The sequence below is a fragment of the Molossus molossus genome, unplaced genomic scaffold (assembly GCF_014108415.1).
Source record: "Molossus molossus isolate mMolMol1 unplaced genomic scaffold, mMolMol1.p scaffold_m16_p_14, whole genome shotgun sequence".
Lineage (NCBI taxonomy): Eukaryota > Metazoa > Chordata > Mammalia > Chiroptera > Molossidae > Molossus > Molossus molossus.
In genome coordinates this window covers 26,958,344-26,983,211 of record NW_023425349.1, presented here as the reverse complement: position 1 = coordinate 26,983,211, position 24,868 = coordinate 26,958,344, and positions in this window count along the sequence as shown.

Below are 24,868 nucleotides of genomic sequence, written 5' to 3'. Positions count from 1 at the left end.
TAAATATAAATCTAAAAACATGATGTACAATACTATACTACTGGAACTAATAAAACATTGAGAAGATTGAATGAGTACCTAAATGAATGTATTTACCACTTTCATGGATGCTGTGATATAAAACTGTCAAGTATACCCACATTGATCTTTAGATTCAGTGCGAAATCTCAAAATTATATTGTAGTTAAGTTGACAAGCTGAGTTTAAAATTGTCATGAAAATGCAAAGGGACAATAATAGCCTAGGTGATCTTAATAATATCAAAACTAGAGGATATACACTAACACAATATACTACAAAACCCTGGTAATTAAGATAGTGTGATACATCATAAAGATACATAAATAATTAGACCCATGGAACATTATAGAAACTCTCTAAATAGACACACACAAATACAACTAACTAATAATTTATGACAAACACATCACTTCAGTATAGTAAAAAATACCTTCTTAATAAATGATGTCAGATAAATCAAATTTCCACTTAGAAAACAATGAGTATTGTCACTACCTCATAGCTTAACCAAAAGAAGAATATATCGAAATGTGAAAGGTAAAACATAGGTGGCTATCTTCATTACATTGAACCAGGCAAATATACCTTTAATAGAACACAACAAGCACTAACCATAAGGAGAAAAAGAAGAATCAATTTCGTCAAGAGATGAAAAGACAAGCCACAGAATGGGAGAAGACATTTTCAATACATATATCTGATAAAGGATTCTTCCTCTTTTCTTCCTGCCTGCCTGTCTACAGATCACAGACTTGTTTAGCCAGCTCCCATAATTGCGTAAGGCAGATCCTACTGCATCTGTTTCTCTGGCTGAATCCTGACTGATACAGAATAAGTTGTTTACTGTTACGATATATATATTACCACAAATGTAGGAGCTTAAAACAGCAGATCTTTATAATCTCACAATTCCCATGGGTCAGGAGTTCAGGCACAGCCTAAATGGGCCTTCTGTTAAGGTCTTGCAAGGTTGTAAGCAAGGTGTTGACCAGGTTGTATTTCTTTATGGAGCTTAGGGTCCTCTTCCAAACTCATGAGGTTGTTGGCAGAATTGTTTCTTTCAGTTATAAGACTGAGGGTCCCATTTTCTTGCTGTTAGCTGAGGCAGCTTTCAGCAACTTGAGTCCAGCCTCAGGCCCTTGCTATATAGCTCTTTCAATATCCTCTCACAATATAGTACTCTTTCTTCATTAAGGCCAATAGGAGAGTCTCTCTACCTAGACCCTCTTTTTAAAGGATAGCCTGATTAGGTCAGGCCCACCCAAGATACTCTTCTTTCAAATCACTTACTTTTATCTGCAAAGATTCCATGAGCTTCACTATATAATGTAACCTAATAACAAGAGTGACATTCATCATAATCACAGGTCCTGCCCACATTTGAGGGAGGGCATTACATAAAACTTTTACACCAAGCAGGTAGGAATCTTGGGAGCCATTTTAGAATTTTGCCTATAACAGTCCAAACTCTAGCCCCAATGATTTACTTTCCTCATACATGCAAAATACATTCATCTCTTCCAAAGATCCCTAAGTGTCTCATACCCTTTTAGCATCAGCTCAAAGTCCAAAAATCTCATCATCTAAATCATCCAGGTGAGCATGAGGCTCTCAGATATAATATAGTATAAATATAGTATCTGGGACTTAATCCCTCTCCACCTGAACACTTGTAAAACTAAAGAGACAAGTTATCAATCCCCCAATGGTGCTTGTACAGTGGTGAAGCAGGCATTAACATTCTAGCTTAAAAAGGGGAGAAATGAAAGGTAGAAAGGAGTCACTGGTCCATGGCAGTTCTGAAATCCAGCCAGAGTTCCTTGATTAGGTTTCAAAGCCTAGACACAATCTTCTTGGCTTTCAGTTTCACTCCTGGGGCTCTTGGTTCTGCCCACTAAGTCATGATTCCTTTTATGTGAAAGAACATGTTTTTAGCGGAGTAGTAGTTTTATTAACCACTTACTTCCAGTAGAATCTTGGAATTTTGACAGCCTCCTTTTATTTTATTCTTTCTGCCTCTTTTAATTCCAAGCTGACAGTGTTTCTGCTGAAACAATTTTTCTCAAAAAAAAAACAAAAAACCTCAACAATCTGGGCTTCACTCCATTACAGACAAGCCACACCCACAGATCTTTTTGAGATAATCCCTTCTGTCTTTGACTCCTACTAAGATTGCTGAAGGTTAAATGCTCTTAAATTTCGCAGAGGCTCCCTGTTTGATTGAGGGGATCTGTGAGCCACCCAATCTCCATAAAAAGGCCCTTTGTGTGACTGAATATTTTGACCTTTCGATCTTTCAGAAGTTTCAGGAAGAGGTTGTACAGTCACTCTCAGCCTTTTCCTTATGCTGCAGGTTAAGCTGCCATTTCTGACTCTTGCCATCCAGAAAGGCTGAGAATTTTCAAAATTATCTGATCCTAGCTGCTTTTGTATAACAGTTGTCCCCTCAATTTATCTTCCCTCGCACAATTTACTGTCAGCAGCAGGATGAAACCAGGCAGCAGCTCCAGCACTTTGGAAATCTTCTCAGCTTCAGAACCAATTCCATTGTTCATCAGTTCTATTTTCCACATAACTGTGGTTATTGCCTAAGTTCTCTACCACTACATAATGAGGATCCCCTTTCTTCCAGTTTCTAACAACAGGGTCCTCACTTTTTTCTAAACCCTCACCAGCAGCATTCCTGTGGTTCAAAGTTCTACTGACAGTCTGTCTGTTCAAGGCCATTTATGTATTTTCTGTCACGTTCTCAAACTTATTCTCACCTTCACCCACTGCCTAATACCAAAGCCATATTTTATGTGTTTTTTACAGTAGCATCTCACTTCCAGGTACCAAAATCTGTATTGGTTATCTACAGCTGCATAACAAGTGGCCACAAACTCAGTGGCATAAAACAACATACCTTTATTACCTCACAGTTTCTATGGGTCAAGGGTCTGAGCATAGCTTAATGGAGTCTTCTGCTCAGCATCTCACAAACCTGAAATCAAGATTATCAACTGGGGCTATGATCTAATCTGGGATTTGGGGCTGGAGGTCTTCTTTGAGTTCATGTGGTTTTTGGAAGAATTTATTGCAGTTAGAGAATTCATGGCATCTTGCTTCCTCAAAGCCAGCAACAGATAGAAAGAGAGAGAGAGAGATCTGTTTCAACTCTTGGAGCTTTTAACTAACCTCTAGACCAGTGGTTCTCAACCTTCCTAATGCCGCAACCCTTTAATACAGTTCCTCATGTTGTCTGTGGGCGTATCTGCATGTGGGCGGACCCGACTGGAGACGGATAGAGAAGCGGTGTCTCGGTTCCTAAGACCATCGGAAATATGTGTTTTCCAATGGTCTTAGGTGACCCCTGTGAAAGGGTTGTTTGACCCCCAAAGGGGTTGCGACCCACAGGTTGAGAACCGCTGCTCTCGACCCTCTTTTAAAGGACTCACCTGTTATCCTAGGTTCACCCATGATAATCATTCTTTTGGTTAACTTAGTCAACCCATTAAAGACCATAATCATATGTTAAAATCCCTTTGCCATATAATGTAACATAATCACAGAAGTGATATCAGTCATATTGACATGCTCCATGCACACTCAGGTGGAGAAGATTATACAGGGTGTGTACTCGCGAGCAGGCAAAGTGTGGGAGCGAGGAGGGCGTGGGAATTTTAAGGGCCATCTTAGAAATCTGCCTACCACAGTTTGGGGAGGCACAATTTTACACATGTAAAGGAAATGTTGGATGGTGCTTTTTTCAAGACAGGAATAAATAATTTCTTCCTAGTTTTATTTGTTTGGTAACTATATTCTTGTGTACTGGAATACTTTGACTTGGATTCTTGAAAGGCAAAAGGGTTCTAGTAGGATTCAATTTTGTGTGAATTGATCATATGTAACCCTCAATACTGGAAGTATCATTCCTCTAACCCTTGTAGCAGTAAGTCCAGAAACACAAAAACAGAAACTGAGTAGAAGAATTGAGAAATCTCCTTGTACTCATTACTAAAGTCTTGCCAAAGTTTGGACCCTTGTCATTTATAACTTAAAGAACCAGGAATTTGCTTTTGGTTTATATGAAACAATGGTATGAAATTTGAACTAGGACTGAAGGACATTATTAAAATTATTACAATCATTCAACAAACCAAAGGAAGCTCTACAATTTGGGTAGAGCTTTAACTCATGGAGGATTGTGCTTTAACAACTGCTAATGGGAATAAGAGCCCCACATGCATGTAAAGGTCCAATTATGTAAGTGACTCTTCACAAACTATTGCACGTTACTAATTCCTGTCCTGCTGTGGAGAACAATTGTCTAGCATGGCCAAAAGAGAGCAGGGTTAATGAAATTGACCTTAAGAATGACAAAGTTCCAATAGCACAGGAAGTTGAATTTAGTCTTTACAGAAAAACTGTTACCCATTATGAACATTTTCCTTGGCAAAATAATCTTTCCAACTTCATAGGTATTTTAAACCAATGGTTGTGTGTTTTTTTCTTAAATGATCATATTCACTCTTGTTCCCACAGTGTCTGAGCATATACAATAATTTCACTGAATTATTCTATACTTGTCTGAAACATTAAAAATGCTGTGGTTGTATCCTTTTTCACAAGTCATGAGGGTCTAATTCTGGAACCCTGGTCAAGCACAGGGTAGGGATATAGCATTGTGCAATAAGCTTCCCAACCCACAGAACACACATTTGATATGGGAGGAGTAAGTCCTTTGTCAAGTATGACACTTTCACAGAAGGCTGACCACAGGAATTTGGCATCACAGACAAGGTGTGGTCCCCAACAGCTCAGCAAATGGCTAACTCTGGGACAGAGCCAGTGACAAAACCAATAAATAAGACAGTAATGGGGAATCAAGCTGAATAGTACCCTATGCCCAGACAAGCAGAATCAACAATGCCTGACATTAGAAATAATTACATCAAGCTTAGTGCTTGGTGGTCAGGGATTTGACAGGGCTCTAGTCCCCAGAGTGAAACCAGCCAGAACCAAGTCAACTTCCAATTATAAAATAATATGAAAGAAACAGGTAATTTACTAGAGCAGGAATTCAAATTAGAGATCAGAGCAAATACTATACCTTGTGGACTAATAACAGTAATCATTACAAAAAACAGCTTCTATGTAAACATTCACAGCCATTATTTTATTCAGTCCTCCCAAGATGGTTTAAGTGTTTATAATAGGCTCCTAATGGCCCTTGTCTCCTCATGCTCTTGTGTAACCCTCTCCCTGGTGTGTGAGCTGGATGCAGTGATTGCCTCTAACACACAGAATATGGCAAAAGGATGGGAGGTCAATTTCAAAATCAGACCTTAAAGTGCTGTGACTTTCATGTTGCTGGTGTGCTCTCTCTCTGGCTCTTCTCATGTGCTTGCTGTGATGAAATAAGAGGCTCTGTTTTGAGCTGTCCTAGGAGAGGCTATGTGGCAAGGACCTAAGGGTGGGCTGCAGCCAACAGCCACTGAGGAACTGAGGTCCTCAGTCCAGCAAACCTTGAGAAAATTAATCCTGTCAAGAATCATGCCGATGACCTTGAAACATTTGAGCCTGTATCTGAAACCATGGCCTCAACTCACACCTTTTTTCAATCTTGTGAGAGACTCTGAAGTAGAGGGCTTGGTTAAGCCATATCCAGATTCCTAACCCACAAAGATAGTGAGATTTTAAAAATCTTTTAAAGTGTATTCTTTTACAGTGCTAAGTTTTGAGGTGATGTGTTATGTAGCAACAGATAACTCACAAATATGTCAGTGCGGGAGGTCAGTGAGCCCCCTGCACTTGAGCTGTTATACTCACAGTGATGGTTTATTATAACAAAGAAGATGCAAATTAAAATTGGCAATGGGAAAAGACTCACAGGACAGGGTCCCAGAAAAAATCACGTAGGACGTTTTCACTTGTCATTTGCCAGAGGAGTTGTGAAACAGTGCCTGTTTCTCCATTAATGATGTATGACAATAGTCACAGAGTATTACCAGCCACAGAAGCTCATCAATCCTTGGTGTCTAGAATTTTTACCAGGATTGGTAATCACATAGACAAGGCTGACTGCCTGCCTGGCTGACCTTAACCTCCAGCCTCTTCAGAAACCAAGCCGATACGGCCTGACCTAAGGCACCCTCCATAAATCACACTGTTAGCATAGACTATCTGGCATGGCCCAGGGAGCCCAGGGCCCCAGGTAAATGAAGACACTTATCAGGCAGGACATTGCAAGGGCTTGGAGGTTACCTCCCAGGAGCAAAGGCCAACCTACTCTTTTGGTAAGGCTAATCCTTTAGTGCTGACAATGTCACCTGTATTCTATATTCTTATTTCACTCTAAATGTGTTCTATATTGGTTAATTTGTATAATTCATTCATTGCATCCAACCCAGATTTTCACACATGAAAGTTACAATGGCCTTTATGTTCATGTTTAATGTTTTGCCTCTTAACAACTAATACATCCTTTATTGTTTTGTTTTATGGTATCAGAGTCAGACCCAGGAAATATTCCTTTTTCACCAGGGGCCATGGTGTTAAACTTGGTCAAAAGAGGATGCTGGGGGGGACACTACAGAGGCAGGTGCTCTTTCTGTACCAATCCAATGTGCTCCCCCTTTCTTGCTGCTCCAGTGCTGGTTAGTACGCAGGGCACCCAGTGGTGTTTACCCCAGTGACTTTCACTGCCACCCCAGAGTTCCATCAGCAGGCAACCTTCCCAGAAAATTCCACCAGCACCGCAGCCGATTTCCCAGGAAATTCAGTAGGATCCCTAGCCAGTCTCGAAGGTGCCCCGGTAGGCAACTTGCCGGCCAGTTTCAGCAGCACCCAAAGGCAGCTTCCTTGGATGTTTTGTAGGCACTCCACTGGGCAGTTTCCAGCCTCAGCCTGTGGCACCTGCACCTACCTCTCACCTGTGCAGTCGGCCACAACCACTCCCCATGAAATCTGGATCTCTGTCTTGGGAGCCGGGTGACCTCTTTCATTTTTTTTCCTTTCTTGAGTATTGGGCATGAACCCTAAGGTCAGTGTCTTCTTCCTATATTTGCTTCCCATATGTTTTAGTATTATCATTAACACTTAGTACTTAATCCTCTGATTGGTTAATAATCCTTTATATGAAATTTCCTGCCCAAATGAATCTGTGGTTTCTGCTTCCTGATGGCCCTCAACTGATGTAAACTTCAATCTAAAAAGATACAAAATTAATTTTATGTGATATGTTTTGCCTATGTATTTAAAATTTTTTGAAAAGACATTTTTTTAGGAATATTTCCTAACAGATTTGCTGAGGATTTGTGAACTTGTTATGCTAAAGTTCTCCCTCAAGCATTTGTGTAAATTTAAGGGGAGAAAAAGATATGTAAAAATTCAGTCGGAGAAAAAGAAGAAAACCAGGTAAAACTCTTATTTTCACTCTGAGTGCAACAGTGGTCTAATACATATTAATGTACTTCCTATGAAAAGACATTTTTAAAGTAATTAGGTATGATGTTCCCTTGCTAAAACAATCTACCAGGAAGATATTGAAAGCAGGAGTAAGATTAATATTTAATTTCAAGGAAAGCAACCTAATTTTGAGGTAGACTTTAAAATTATAATTCATTATTCTGCATGCGACTCTGAGTTCTGGTTACGTTTCTTCTGAATTTGTAAGGGTTGGGATATAGTGTCTGGCTCCTAGTAGGCACTCAGCAGATCCTTGTGATGCATGCCTGATGCATTTCTGGTGTTTAATGGCTAATTCAGTAACTGACATCTGAACTACAGGTACAAGGAATCGGCTTGTCATGATTCTGACCATTTTACCCTGGCATAGTCAGGGTTATAAACAGGAAAGCCACGTGGTAGTGTCTGTTGCCATTGTGTCTTAGAAATCTGTGCTTCTCACACTTCCCACATTCTTTCTCCCCCCAGAATATATTACTGCCTGGGCAAAAACTGTCCCAGAATCAACATCTGTGGGATTAATGGGAAAATCCACTTAGCATCTACTGTGTCCTAGGTGCTTCTCATGTTCTCTAATTTTATCCTCACTTCTTGATGGGTAGATATTATTATCACCATTTTACAGATTAAGGTGATTAGGCTCCCCAAGCCTACATGATCTGCTAAAAAATCACACTCTTATTAGTAACTGAGCTAGGAACTGGTAAAAGCTTTTCTAACTCCAAATATAATATTCTTTTCCATTATTTAAACCATAGAAATTAGAACTCCCCAGTTTTTTAAAAAGTTCATCTAAACCCAGCCACTCACCTACTAAAGAAATGCTGTCTACAATATTCTTGACTGATAGCCTCTGCTAAAAATGTCTAGGGATGTAGGGTAGATATTCACAAGACGAGTTCAATTTTTATACCCTTCAAATTTACAGGAAGTTTTTATGGATAGAGTTCATAATCTTTCTTCTAACTTCCACCCATTGGTTGTAACTGTGCTCTCTAGAGTGCCCTCTAGAGGCTGTACTTGTTCTCTGTCTTTTGCCAGAACAAGTGTCATCACTTTCACACATGCCCTCAATCAGCAGAAAGGGATAATATTTCTCTGTGTCTAGCATGTCTCTCTCTTCACTTTATTTAATTAGAACCCAACTTAGAACAGACTCTCTTGTGTTCTCAATATTCAATATTAATTATTATTGCTGCTGGGACGTGTGCAAGCCTTCTAATTCATATTGCTTCTCTGGAAACCATTTATATACAGACAGTCCCTGACTTGCAGTGGTTCGACATACGATTTTTCAGTTTTACAATGTTGCAAAAGCAATACCCATTGAGCAGAAAACATACTTCAGATTTTGAATTTTGATCTTTTCCCAGCTAGAGATATGTAGTACAACACTCTTGTGATGCTGGGTAGCAGCACCGAACCCCAACTCCTAACCAGCCACTCAATTACCAGGGTAAAAAAACGGATACTCTACATTGTAGTGTTAAATGCATTTTCGACTTATGGTAAATTTACAATGGTATGTCGGGGTCTATCAAGAAGCATCTGTATTCTGGTATGGTATGCACGCCAATGAATATAGATGTTAAGTAGTGGCTTAGTGGAGATCTCCATCCCCACACTCGTTCATCCAGATTCATGAAAATCAGCCTGCTTCTCCCTAGTTATGCTTCTAGAAGCACTGAGAGGATCTTAGGTGAACAAGTCATAATGGAACTTTGGCATAAAATCAACATGGGAATGGGGTGGGAATGGAGATGAGGACAAGGGAGAATAAGGAGAGTCAATTATGGGGCCCAGAGACAGAGAGACAGAAACAGAGACCTAGTCAGAGACAGAGCTGTCTGAGAGAAGTCCAAGCATAGGGCATAGAGGGGGAAACACTTCTAGTTCTGAAATTCGAGAACAAAATTATGGAAACAGAAGCTAGGTTGTTAATGAACCCTTGAGAGTCCAGACAAGTTATTCTAATAAATCAGATTTCCCTTATAAGGCTAGAGAATAGAGGTACAATCCACTACCAAGAGACTGGGGGAAGGAAGAAAGAGTCCAATGTTCTATCCAAATGTTTTGAGTTAAAATTAGAAGCTATCCTTGTTCTGTTGGGGTTTTCTGTTTTTTTGTTTTGTTTTGTTTTTGTTTTTGTTTTTTTGTAATGAAATATCAAGAAGAGGTTGCTTACCCAGAAGAAGAAACAAATATTTTCTTTCCCAGTCAAAATATTGGAGGAGTAGCATGTTCATCAAACATGAATATTTCATTATCATATAGTCAAACAGATAAAACAAAAGATCATAACATCCTAAGAATCCACTTGGTGAAAATTAACATTTTTACTCAAATTAGGAAACAGTTTCAATGAAGTTACTGCAAAAGACTGGAGAACATTGCCACAGTAGAATATCAGTAAAATGTCTTTGACACTGTGAGTGAAAAGGGCTTATTCTGGACTTAGAGTACCACATAAAAATATGTCAGGCTAATACTTTAAATGTTGTTTTGAAGAGAGATTATAGATAGTGCTACGGCCTCTAATCTCTAAACTGCAGTCAGTGCCAGCTGACTCTGGACAAAGGTTATCAAGTTAAGCTGAACGCTGGTTTCCACAACCAGGGTGATAGGGTTTCCTATTTGATGGGGAGATACTCATAAAATAGAAAGGAAGGTGGTTGTAGTAATAACTGTCAGAAATCATCTGCCAAAGAATTACCCAAGTCTTTCCTTCAACTTAATTCCCAGAAGTCGCTATTCTAACACCAGGGATAGATAAATTACAAAGTAGATGGTTAGGTGATCCTCAACCTGTTGTGCCTGCTTCATTACAATCAGGTTTCTAAAAACCCTGACACCAGGGATGTTCCTGCCAAATGCTCCCTCTCTTTCTATAGCTAATGTTTCTCATTCACATGCCCCCTTTCTTACCAAAATAGTTAGAAGGAAATCTACAGGATATGTAACTCTTTCCCATAGACATAAACCAGCCTTTTAGGGAAGCACTGTGCTCGATGTCAGTGTTCTCTCCCCTTTGGAGCATAAACTCAGCCTTCTTGTCTCCACTTCAGTTACCCTTCCCAACTTTATCCTCTGGGCTCCTGTTCTTACCAAAACTGCCTGTAGGAAAATGCTGTCTCCAGACATCTTACTTACTATACTCAAAATAATTACAGAGGCATGTTCATTTTACGCTTTATTGATTGGGAAAATCAAATGACAAAAATGAGGAAGTGACAAAGTTTGAAGAGTTATATCAAGACCAATCATTCAGAATCTCTGGACTCTGGTTTTTATTCCTTTCTGAGATGGTAACTGGGAGCTCTTATGGGGTTCTGCCCTAAGTTTTTATTCTTTAAAACTAGAGTTCATATTCTGCCTCTTGTTCTCTTCCATCCTCTATCTTTTCCTCCTTCCTAATTTTCCATCTATGGCCCATTTCTCTTCTTTTTTAAATTTTATTTTATTACATATATCCCAGAAAATGCTGGACCACTGCCATGACCATCCTATAATCAGATAATTTTTAATTCTAACTTTCCAGTCTGATCTGACTTCTGAGCTGCAATGTCCGTGTATGTACCAGATATCTCTGCTATGATGTCCTGTGGACACATCAAGCCAAGCTTATTTTGATCTGAGCTTTCCTCCTTCACCCTGCTGTTCCCTTTCTTGAATGTCTGAGTTATTCTATGTGTAACTAACTCAAAACAAAAACACAGGTGTCAGCCTTGACTCCTCCTTTTTCGGTAACAGTGCTCTTGCCTGCATCTCCAACTTCTCCAAATTTTAGTTCATTTATTCTCTCCTCTATTCTCTCCAACACTGCCTGTTCAAGACCTCATTATTTCTTGTTTAGATTATCATAATTATTTGTATTCTTATTTTGCTGGTTCAAGTTTCTCCCCTTATAATTCATTCTCTACACACTAAACACATTGATTTTTCTTAAACCACATTTGATATTGTCATTAACCTCCCCCAAAAATTTAATCAGCATCTGTTTGCCATTAAGATAAAATCCAAACTCTTCAGCCTGACTCACAATTGATAAATTGTGTGTATTGTTTGATCCTTTTTTTCCCTCAGTTTCTGCCTATGATGGTTAATCTTATGTGTCATCTTGACTGAGCCTTGGGGTGCCCAATGTTTGGTTAAACATTTTTCTGGGTGTATCTGTGGGAGTGTTTCTGGATGAGAGTAACATCTGAATCAGTGAAATGATAAAATGTATTGACTTTCCCAAGATGGGTGTGTCTCATCAACCCATTGGAGGCCTAAATAAAACAAAAAGCAAAGAAGGGAGAATGCACTCTTTCTGCCTGACTGTTTGTGAGCTGGAACACTGACCTTTTTCTGCACCATTAGAGCTCTGGTCCTCAGCCCTTCAGACTGGGGCTGGAAGTTGCACCACCTGCTCTGCTGAGTCTCCAGCTTCAGGTGGCAGATTGTGGGACTTCTCAGCCTCCATAATTGTGTGAGCCAAATCCTTATAATAAATTATTTATATATATATATTCATATATATATATATATATATGAATATATATATACACTGTTTCTCTGGAGAACTTGACTAATATACTTCCCTTTATCAAACCTGAAACTTCAGCTAAATTGAACTATTTTCAGTTTCCCCAAAATATCTTATTCTCACACATCTATGAGCTTAAACATGCTATTCTTGCTGTTTATGACAGGCTTTCAACCTTTCAAACATTCACACACACACACACACCTCCTTGAATGGCTAATATCTGCTTAGTATCTCTACACTCCTACTCTCCTGAAAAATATAAACTTCAACTTATACATTAATCTCCCCTAAGTATTGTCATTTTATTTTGAAGTTAGCATTTTTCAGACTAAATGTATCAAGTAATTTATGCTTTGTTCAACAAATATGATAACTGTAATGATGATGATGATGATGATGATGATGATGATAGCAACTATAACTCCATCATTTACTGAGGGCTTACTATACACAAGGCTGTCTGTTGAGTATTCTTTATGCGTTATTTAAATTTGCTCAAGCAATTAAAAAAACTAGCCCTATTTATTTTTCGGATGTGAAACTAAGAATTAGAATGTTTAAATATCTTGCTCAAAATTATGCAGCTAATAAGTGGTAAAGGTGGAACTGAAACCTAGGTCTAATCTCGTCTTAGCTTGTGCTCTGAACCATTTTATAACCTTTCCCTTTCCTATACAAAATGAAAGTGATAGCTCTTAAGTGACTTGTCATTTGTATGATAATTCTTGCTTATCTTTCCATATATGTTTTGTTTTAAATTACACTATAAATATGGAAACAATAATAAACTTAATAAAAAGCAAATTAGCAATCCAATTTATAGGCCTATGCTTGACAGGCACATGAGAGGGTCTGTTGTCAATTCAACATAAGCCCTATGTAATATCTACTGCTTGATCTAATTATCTTGGAATCCCATTTCCTATATGGTTCCCAGTGGGATTCTGCCAATGGAAAGCATTTGAGGAAGACTTGGAAGGGGGAGGTAGAAAGCACTATTCAGGTGGCATCTGGAAGCTGACTGCAGTTTCCCTAGGTTTTCAGTGATTAATCTGAGAATCCTCCATTTTTGTGATTACAAGAAGCTAATATTCTCAGTGGTATCTTGTCTGACCTCTGCTTCTGCAGCCCTTTCAAATATGATATAAACTCTACTTCCCTGTTTTAATCTCTCTCTCTCTCCTCAAAATACTGAGCATGATGTCTGTATTTATAACTAAACCCCATGTAAACCAAAATTAATTTTAGACTCTAATATAGAATTTAAAAACAAAAAAAGAGCTGCAGCCCAAGAGACACAGACTCAGGTAGCAACTTATGTTGTGCTCTGCCAAGACAAAGAAGAGATCACCTTTTATAGAGAATTTTCCCAACCATAGTCCCCATTTTGGCCCATTTCATATAAATGAGGTTTCCACATTGTACCATTCTGATTGGTCATTATTTATGCAAATAAAGATATGTTTTGCATAGTTATGATTGGCTGGGGCAGGGCTCAGTCCATTGATCAAAAGATGAAAACAGGGCTTACCTGCAGTGGTTGACTCAGATGGTATAAACAAGCATAGTGTGGGAAGCCAAGAGTTCAGTCTAAGGTTCTCCCCTGTAGACAGTCAGCAAGTGGCTGCTAAACTCTTACTTATAAAATTTGAGCCTTCGGTTGATCATGGGGATTCCATCTCAGCAGATAAATTCCTTCTTGGGTTTTGTATCTAATGAATCTTTTTTCTGGGGTCCATACCCAATTAATGTAGTTTTATATCAGTGACTTATACCGTCTACTATCTGTTATTCAAAAGAAACATTTGATAAAAGTATACAAAGATATACTCTAATGGCTTGACTTCAAATCATTTTGTTAACAAAAGGAAAATAAAATGTCCAAGTACCCAATTATAAAGTCAAAGGTTTCAAGCATCTTTTAGATGTGATGCTCTGATTATCTCCAGTGTCTGAAACACCAGGATCTGTTATACCCCAAGGAAACTTTCGCTTACTGGTACGTATACCAGTAAAAGTAGGTTTACAGTTGTGAATACATGAAACACAAAGTTTATTCTTGTATTTATTAATTATTATATTATTTTTCATAGGAACAACTGTAAACCTGCTTTGCCCCACCCTGAATTTGGTGCTCTGTAAGTCAGTGAAACGTTCTCTAGAATAAATGCGATTTCTATCCCTAAACTGCTTCAGACAAAGAAGTGAGATCAATGGAAGTCGGTGTGGAAGCTGTTCCTTGCACAGTGTTGCCATCTCTTCCTGCCACCCATGTATTTTGCACATATTTCTCTTCTACTTGCCAGAATTAATTTATTTGTTTTCCTGCCTATTTCTCCTAGTTAATAATAAGACACTTAAAGGCAGGGGCCTTGTGTTATTCACCTTTGTGTTGCCAGCCCCAGCAAGTCTCTGGCATATAGAAATATGAAGTATATGTTCGCTAACTTGAACCAAATCAAGTTTCTGAAAGTCAAAAGTACACACAGAGTGGCAGAAGGGATCTAGATTCTACTTAGGTCTCTGATCTGCCTCACAAACTCTTGGGAATCTTATAATAATCTTACAATCCTGGAAAACCATCTGCTGTAATATGGAACTTTTAAAAGCAGCCTTAGAGATTTCAAATTTTCCTGAGCATCCTAACTAGGAGTTTCCCCGGAGTACCTTATATGAAGATATTCAATATGTTATATAGATTAAAATAGAAAAAAAAATACTTAATAAATTCATTGTCCTAGCTCATTTTGTAGATACAATGCCTTCTAAGTGGCTGTGGTGCTTAAGGAATCATGAAACAAAAGAGATTTGCTACTTAATCTTTTATATTTATCCTTAGGTAAAAAAAAAAAATTATTATGAGACTTGGAGAGATATTATGCCTTTCTTGGACTACAAGCAGTTAGCTCAATAATTAATTAGAAGACTATTCAAGGTGCTTAAAACCCCAGAGTACAGTAAGTTTACTGAGTTGTTGGTATAGGCAATAAAACATGAGAGTTCATTATCATAGATAATATACTGCCTAGTGGAAAAATATAAAAGGTACTTGAAAATGAAGCCTATTATATTTCTCTAAAGGCATGAGAATACCTCTTATAAAATACAGAGATTTACAAAGTCTCCTACTATGTCAGGTTAATTAATTCACAGTTATGGAGGCATTTTCAGATGATAAGGAATCCTAAGAGCTTGGAGCTAGTGTGAGGAGTAAAAATAGAGTCTAAATCAAGAATCCTGAGTACTCGTATCATTTTCACCTTCTACTGTCCTTTTGGTGTCAGGATGGACACAATGTATTTCTTTGAGTGTCATGGAACCATCAGTCAAATAAGGTGTTTGATAACTACCTGTTTATATTACAAATACTTACTAAGTAGAAGTCAAATGAAAAACCTGTACCTGAAAGTTCTTTAAAAGTTTCAAAATGCCAATACAAATACAGAACACCAAGACAATAAAGCAGAGTTTGCACAATAAGTAAAAAAGAAGAGTTCTGTCATCTTTTTAGTACTTTCAGAAGATTATACTTGTTTTAATGGTGCTTTAAAATTATTAAAAATCCCTTTTTGGAAGTAGTTCATATGCAGATACTTTTTTTTAGCCCTCACAATCTGAATGTATTGTTTAACCTTTGGGCAATTACAATATAATTTGCTGAACAATGCAAGTTATCAATGATGTGATGAATTATTTAGTAAGAAAGAAGAGGAATAAATGTAAAATAATGATTTTTGTTAGTGTATCTTCAAAGACTGGTTCAAAGAAGAAATTAAAAAATCATTTGAATAATGGAAGCACCTTTGCATCTCTAACCATTTATTCAAGATGCGAATTTTGACATGTGGAAATCAGCTAATGATGTCAATTATAAGGCATTTGCTTTAGAAAGGAAGGTATATTGTGCATCATTAATTGAATTAAAACCTTTCTTGGTCTAGAGAAATAAAACTCTCAAAATGGGCAAAATGAAACAATTGCTGGGAAGATTTTACACAGATGGTTATTGTCTCAAATTAAACATAGTTTATATATCGAAAAACAAACTTAAGACTAAGAAAGAAAGAAATGCAGTGATTATTTGTGTTACATTAATACCATTCGATTTGCAAGTGAATAGCTTCTTTAAAGTTTGGGATACTTCAATGTATTTAAATATTAGTCAAATTAACAATATAACACAAAATACATACATATAATAGTGTAGTGTTGACCTGGTAATTCAACTTCTGTCGTTTATCTTAAAATTTCATTAGCAAATATGTCTGGGAAAAAAATTTAAAAAACAAAACACAATTATACAACAATATAAAAATGACTGAGTAAATTAAACATTACACATGCTGAAATATTCTTTTATCATTAGAAAACATTAGTATTAAGATTAACGTTGTTAATTATAGAAGAGGTATATATGATATGTTTTGGGAACTTAGAAGGGGCAAGCACTCCCTCTGTCTAAGAAAATCAGGCAGACTTAATAAAAGTGGATTTATTTAAATTCATTCTTGAAATATGTATTTGGCAGGCAAAGAAATTGTGGGCATAGAGAAAAAAGTGTGCATGTACAAAATTGTGGTGGCAAGAAGAAGCATAATATACATGTGAAATGGTGAGCACTTGCTTTGGTGGAGAAAGGGGTATATGGAAAGCATAGGGGATAAATTAAAATAAGGCTTGGCAGATTTAAGTTTGATTTTAAAGGGTATTGATCTTTATCATGTGAAATTTGAACTTTAACTTCAGATGATGGAGGGAGATCTTGAGTTTTTAAAAATTATTAAGCATTTGCTAGCATATTTGTGAATGATGTAGAAAAATATGGATGAAATTGATTGATGTCATATCCTGCTTGCTGGTACAATTACTTTAATTTGATTTTTTGATTATTTATTTGTCTCATAATGAATTGCAAACTTGAAAATGCACCTTAATGCTCCCAAGATACTTATGTTTTGGTACAATACTTAGAATAAAGTCAATATTCAATAGATATTTAAATAATAGATCAATGATAACTAGAAAGAATGACTCTGGCCCTCTGCCATAGTTTGGTGGTTAGCTAGTCCCTATGATGTGCCAGGCATTTTGAATACAATAGTGGAATATCAATTCAATTGTCACATTGTCCCTTAGAGATAAATAAATTTACTATTCAACATACGGTCAGACTGAAGATAGAAAATGTTTGGTAAATTTTCTCTACATCTCACTGGTTATAATTTGAGAAGAAATTCTGCCTGACTACAAAAATCACAAAATCATGCTGCTCACCTGTTTAGTAAAATAGATGAATTAATTTATAGATGAAATAGTTGGTGTGGGATATATATATATATAACTTGAAGGTTCAAGAAACTATATAACTTTAATAATTTTAAAAATCTTTCTCACTAGAGTGTGGTATGTTTATCTCTGAGTTCTCCTATGCTTTCCAGCGTACCTAAGATGCTCAAGAAATCGTTGGCAAATGCTAATACAGATGAAACTCGTCTTGAATGCTATAGGACTCATGGAAAAAATAACAATATCACGTGATGCCATGATCCCTCTACCAACTGCTGAGATTATCAGGACCCCAAATATCAGGACTCACAGTCAACATTAGCATTCCAAATCAAGTTTAGCAATTTTAGTTTTCACACCTGATTGAAAATTTACTCTAAACATTTACTTAAGCAGTAGTAAATTCAATTAGCTACTTACTGTAATTTCACAATTCTTTCTGAGTATGACCTCCTCAGAAAAAATGCAGCAATCAGTAGCTGAAGGAAATGGCATTTGTGCCCATTGTTTTATACTCTTATTAGAATTATCAACTATTTAGCACCACAGTTCTATAATTTAATCTTAAATACCATCTCATGTCTTTATGTTTATCAAGTAATTTCCATGCAGCTGGATAAATTCTTCCTATAGGATCTCATTTTTCTTCTATATTTTTTAAATCTCTTCTTTTCTCTCCTTGTTAACAATAAAATCAAAAGGTAGTCTTTAATTGAAAGGGAACTCTGTGCTAATTACTCAAACCTAGGAATGATTTAGGCTTCCACATTTTTTTTCTTGACCCCTTTCTCCCGGGAATATTTTTATGACTTCTATGTAAGCTATCTTTCACTGTTCTAATAACCATAGAGAGCAATAGCGGAAGAACAGCATTCATTACCTGTGGATTATGGGGGTCTGGGTTGAGTATCATTTTCTGTTCACTTCTTTGATCCTTCAATTAATTTACTTTGGCCCTAAATAAAGGGTAATGTAATGGTGTTGTGAAGACGCCACAGGTTAAAGCTACGTGCCCTTAGAGAGCAATCTGGTATGGGAGAAATTATGGCCTGAGGGAGTAGCCTGGTCCAGTGGACAAGTGAGATACATTTCTCTGTCTTACTTGAATTCCGAATACTGCCTTCTATATTGGTGGAATGTACTTGTTTTATGATACAACTTTTAGTCTGAACAAAACATCTTGCTGTAATTTCCAGTGCTGAAAAACTGGAGAGTATGTTCATCTCAGTGCAGTGGGGAGAATTCCAATGAATGGGCACTGAGATTCAGGATAACAAGGCTGATTAAAGAGTCAGGTAGGCACATGGGATACAGTTCACACAATGACAAGTAATGGCATGGTACAGAACTCGTGTGTTTCTTTGCCTTTACTGCTTTGTCATTTACCTATAAAAGCATCTATTTTCACATTCCTCCCTGTCCACCAGTAATATCCTTTCAAAAGACTATGTATATGTAGTAACTAGGATGCTGCTGACAAATTTTCTTTTCAGAATTTAGTATTAAATTCTTGCATATGTGGAACAGATATTTAACACTCAAGTGTGTGGGTCAAGATGTTAAAACTCTTCAACACATTTTCCTCAATAAGATTTAAAGTATTTAAATATAGAGTTACCAATTGAGACTCATAGTGAACACAACAATTTATACAATCCACAGATTTAAATACTAAAAATCAGTGGGTTCAGCAGGTGGGTAGTGGTGGATATTTATGCTAACAGTTTATCAGACATTTAAAACTGTGCAAGAGAAGTAATCCAGAGGTACAGATAAACCAAATATACTGTTAACTTGGCAAATGTTTAATATTTTTTTCAGAGAAAGAGCCATATCTCTCTTATAAAACGGGATAAAGCAAATAGGATACTTGAGGAGTTCAGTGACAGTGGATGGCTTCAACGTCGATGAAGGAGAACTTTTTAAGGCTCGTAGACGTGATGGAACCCAACATTGCAACCAGCCAATAACTCTGACTCTGAGAGCTACTGAGGTAGAACAGGAAAGCTGAGTGAAACCCAACTGATCAATATCCCTTTCATGCTGCCTCAGCATCATCTGAATATATCCTAAACCAACCAACCAACTAAGAAACAAAATGTGATGACAGTCCATCTAGTCAGGGTGTACTAAAGCCTGTCATCTACCATTACCCTAAGGGTCTTAGCTTTGGAGTGAAAAAAACATTAACAAGATTCCAGTGTGGTAGGAAAAAAAGATAGGCTAAGGAGCAAACTGAGACTAATGTTTAGATAAAACATCCATAAGCTATCTTTAGTAATGTGTAAATGTGGTTACTCCTTTATTTCAATCCTATCAGATAGGCATCTGTCCTTCTCTATAAGTAGCCAGGGAAAGAGATTGGTGAGAATACTTGATAGCTGGCTATAAGCCACAGGTCGATTAGTAAGGGCATTTATTAGATTAAATTTTGTCATTGTTCCCCATACCCATATCAACTCCTCTCTCCTCTAATTTCTATAGTGATAGAAAACTGTTCATAATATACTCACTGAACTCATATGAATGCTGACAGGGATCATATTGACATCAAACTGTGACCCAGCAGCACAACTGCAGGCAAGAGATGTTCTCAGCTTCGATCTGCTTCTTACTAATGTGAAGGGTATAACAAAGGGAATCTAGTGATTTCTTCCCAAAGGTGACATTCCTGAAACACAGTGTTCCTACACCTAGAGTTTATATTGTGATATTAAAATTGTTTGAATAACTACAGTGTTAACTGAAAAAAACATACATTAATATTTATAGGTATTTTATCCTCTAGGGATTCTTGACTTACACACACAAACACAGAGAATGAGGACTGCCAGGGTTTCTGTTTTGGCCAACATCAAAATGACAACTAAATGTTCTCAAAATGTAATTTTTATCAATTAAGTTTTATTTTATCAACTGAGACTTCTTCCTATGGCAAGAGAATTACAATCATTATCTATCTATCATCTATCTATCTGTCTATCTATCTATCTATCTATCTATCTATCTCACCTATTTCTTCCTAATATCTATCTCCCTAAAAACCCTTTTTAAAAAAACAGACAGAAAAACTGAAATAGTGAAATGAAAATCAGACCAAATCTATGGACATCTTAAACAGGGTTGGATGACAAGTACTCCACACACACCCAAAGTATGAATGAACATGATCAATACTTCCCAAGCATGGTGGGCAGTATTAACAGCAGTGAAAATAGGAAGAGGGAAGGGACTCTGGGAAATTCTCAACTTTAGGCCCAAAAGGAGCTCATATATATAGAGCAAATCTCTAGAACAACTAGGAACATTTGGAAAACTTTTCAGGTTTAGGGTAAACAAAAAGAATGCGCACAGTCAATAAGGAGATGGGGGGAATGCAAACATTGCTAAAGCAGTGTAGAATATCAAACAAATACACACTTCCAAAAATTAAATTCACCTTGAAACAAATGATATCTAAGGAAACAATTAGCACACATCTGGAAAATGTGACCATAAAAAAAGATGAAACAGGCCCTGGCTGGTTTGGCTCAGCAGTTTGAGCATTGGCCTGTGGTCCAGAGAGACCCGGGTTCAGTTCCCGCTAAGGGCACGTACCTCGGTTGCAGTTTGACCCCAGCCCTGGTTGGGTTGTGCGGGTGGCAACCACTTGATGTGTCCCTTACACGTCGATGTTTCTCTCTCTCTTCCTCCCACTCTATCTGAACAAAAAATGGAAAAATGTCCTCGGGTGAGGATAAAAAAAAAAAAAAAAAGATGAAACAGTAACCAAAAAGTTAAAATGAAGCAAGGATTTTCAGAATAAGATCTAAGTTTGAAAAACAGCCGATGATGGAATTTGCACAGGTTTGAAAACACTCCTCTCTCTTTTAAAAATTGATTTTACTACACTGGCTAGGTTGTTGGAGCATTGCTCCACACACCAAAAGGCTGCAGGTTTGATTCCTGGTCAGGGCACATACCTAGGTTGCAGGTTCAGTCCCTGGGGTGCGTACAAGAGGCAATGGATCAATGTTTCACTCCCTTCCTCTCTCAAAAAAAAAAAAAAAAAAGAAGGAAAAGAAAAGAAAAATCAATAAAAACATATCCTTGGGTGAGAATTAAACAAAATAAAACCAATTTTACTGTTGCTATACTTTCTGAGATACACCTCCTCTTTCCTTCCCACCCTTCATAACTGCCTCTTTCCCTGGGATCCACAACATTTTTTCTCTACTCTCTGTTTTCAGCAGATTCACTTCAAGGATATAAAACTAGAATTAAACAATTAAAAATTATTATATATAAAACAGAATCATGTTAGAAGATTGAATGGACCTTGAGAAGATGCTGATTTTATAAAAAAGTTTTTTTTTCCTCCTTATTGATTTTAGAGAGAGGAAGTGAAAGGGAGAGAGAGATAGAAACATCGATGGGAGAGAACATCGACTGGCTGCCTCCTACACGCCCCCCACTGGGGATCAGGCCCACAACCTGGTCATGTGCCCTCAGCTGTAATCAAACTGACAACCTCTTGGGCATGGGTTGATGCTCAACCACTGAGCCACACCAGCAGGACAAAAAAGAAGTATTTTTAAACAGCCAGAGAACTTGGAATATGTAGTGGGTATTAAAAGTTATTAAACATTTTTGTTAATTATTTAAATGTGATAAGGCACTATGGATTTTCAAACTGTCCTTCTTTTGAGGTGCAGATTGAAGAATTTAAGGATGAAATGCATTGACATCTCAGCAAAAAAAAGGCAGGAGGAATCGATAAAATGTGTATAGAATAATGAAGGCATTGAAAGCTGGGTGATGACATCATGTTATTTATTTTGATATGTTGAGAAAGTTTCATAATTAAAATTTTTTTTAAGTAAAAGTAATTGTGCATGAATATGTAGTAACACTGTCTATTAAACTGTTAATGACTTTGCTAAAATAATTATTTTTATGATTTCTAGATGACTAAGTCCCTGTTTCCAACACTTTTGAGAATTTCCTTGCAGTCAAGCACTTTCTTACATGTTAAGTAGTTTTTTCTTTAAATGAATACAGAATTGTACCATTTTAACAGCTAATATAATAATTAATCATAGGGGGAATGTCTTCAAAGTTTTCTGTTGTAGACACAGTACCCAGCTCCAAGAGGTTAAAAAAGAAAATTATTCTACATTGTAAAATATGGAAATTGAGAGCTCACAGGAGGAAATTTACAAGAACAGTGTGAGAAGAGGAGAAAGCGAGGGTGGGAACCGTGCCGTACTTGAGGTTCACTGCCAGAAGGAACCCTTTCAGACATACACCTGGTTCTTTCACAAGGTTTGAAAGGACTCGCAGACTTCTGGGTGGGATAGGTTATCTGTGAAAGCCAGTGAGAAGACCGAATTCTGGGTCAAGCTTTCTGTGGGAAAGTGAAACAAGCAGTCTTCCAATTGCCCTCCGAGCTGTAGACACACAAAACCTTCTGAGTGACTTTTAAAAACTTAAATCCCAGCCCTGCCCGGTTAGGGTGTCGGCCTGTGGTCCAGAGAGATCGGGTTTGGTTCCCGCTAAGGGCACGTACCTCGGTTGCAGTCTGTCCCCGGCCCTGATTGGTCATGCGGGTGGCAGCCACTCTATGTGTCCCTTTCACATCGATGTTTCTCTCTCTCTCTCTCTTCCTCTCTCTCCCTCCCACTCTATCTGAACAAAAGAATAGAAAAATGTCCTCGGGTGAGGATAAAAAAAAAACTTAAATTCCATTCTTTATCTATTACCCTTGAAAATTTAGTATCTTTCCTGCAGACATAAGAATTTGCTACAAGATGTATCTATGTTCATTTTCCTAATGTTTTCTAGGCCTAATTTCAAATGTCAAATCAGAGAAGATGCCAGAAATTCAGTTCTCTCCTTTTGACAGAGCTCATTCCTCTCCTCTTCAGACCCGAAGGCTTCTCCGTTGGGCTGAATGTTCCTGAAGTCTGTTCACATCAAAGGCGCACTCTGCAGAGAGGGTCCCAGGAACCCTTTGTGCCTTGGGCAAGAATAGTTAACCCCTACACCCATGGCCACTGTAGCTTCTTTTCCCTTCACTTTTTCACTTTTTTTTTAAACCTTTGAACCACAATTTTTCAGTGTTTCTGTTCAGCACATTTTTGTATTAAAATTCCATGCTTTGTGCAAAAATAATATAAAGTTGTTTGTACAGGAGTCTAAAAAAAGAACAAAATCTAGAAAAATATTAAACACAGAAGTTTTGTAAAAAGTTTGTGTATTTATATCTCAGGAAAACCCTCAAATTCTCAACTCTAAGTTGAGAACAGCAAACAACAAATAAACAGCAAAGTAGAAAGACTGAGTTTGATGATTAAAGGGAGGAGTGTTACTTCCTAAATAGACATATGGGAAAGTGAACAATACAGCAGAACAGTCTGTCTGGGGGCAAACAGCCCTCCCCTTCCCATGGAATTCTGAAGACATTTTTGAATTGTAGCACGATGACCTATCTGATAACAACATTGAGCTACCAAGGAAAAGATAAAATAAATATTAAATTCAGCTGTAATCCACTGTTTTCTAAATGCTAAAATTAAAAATTTGGGTGATATCGGTATAAAGAAACCAATATTCATTACCTGGGAATTTGATTGTGTGAAATACCTACTTCCCAATTAATTCATTTAAATGAAGATCTCTCAATATATAAAAAGAGTAGTAAATATAAAAATCTTCTCCCTCTCCACACATATATTTGAATCCTGACTCTAATGATCTATAACTGATTTACATTGAGAAATGCATAATGTCTCTGAGCCTCAGTTTTCTTATCTGTTTATCAGGACTATGTTTGACCGTCTCTCTGTACAGGGCTTCAACATTTGCTGCACAAAATGAAATATGTCTGGAAATTATTGTGACATTTATTTTGTATATCTTGTTTGTCATTTTAAACATTTGAGAATCTATGAGACCTTTTTTATCCTTAGAAAAACTCCCTTACTCAACAGAATTTCCTCAATTATATGTTTAAATCTACTTGCAAAATATGAACTTTATATCTATGTATTCTTTAAAAATAACAGTATTGCAAAATAAACCAGTCAGAGTAAGATGAGTATCACACGATCTCACTTATATGTGGAATCTAATGAACAAAATAAACTGGGGAACAGAATAGATCCAGAGAATGGAAGCATAGAACTGACTGAGGAATCTCAGAGAGAAGTGGGATGGGGTGGGGCAGGAAGAAATTGACCAAAGAATTTACATGCGTATGTGCATAGCCCATGGCCACAGACAAGAGAGCCATGAAGGCCTGGCGAGACAGGAGCAGGGTGAGGGGAGCAAAGGGGGAAAGAAGCAGGGACATTTGTAATACTTTCAACAATAAGGATAAATTTAAAAAATAAAAATAACAGTATTGCCCTGGCTGGGTGGCTCAGCAGTTCCTTGAATCATAATCCCATATACCAAAAGTTTGTGGGTTTGATCCCCAGTGGGGCACAACCTAGGTTTCAGGTTCTATCTTCATGTGGGGCACGTACAGGAGGCAACCGGTCAATGTTTTTCTCTCTCTCTCCCTTCCTCTCTCTAAACATATCCTTGGGTGAGGATTAA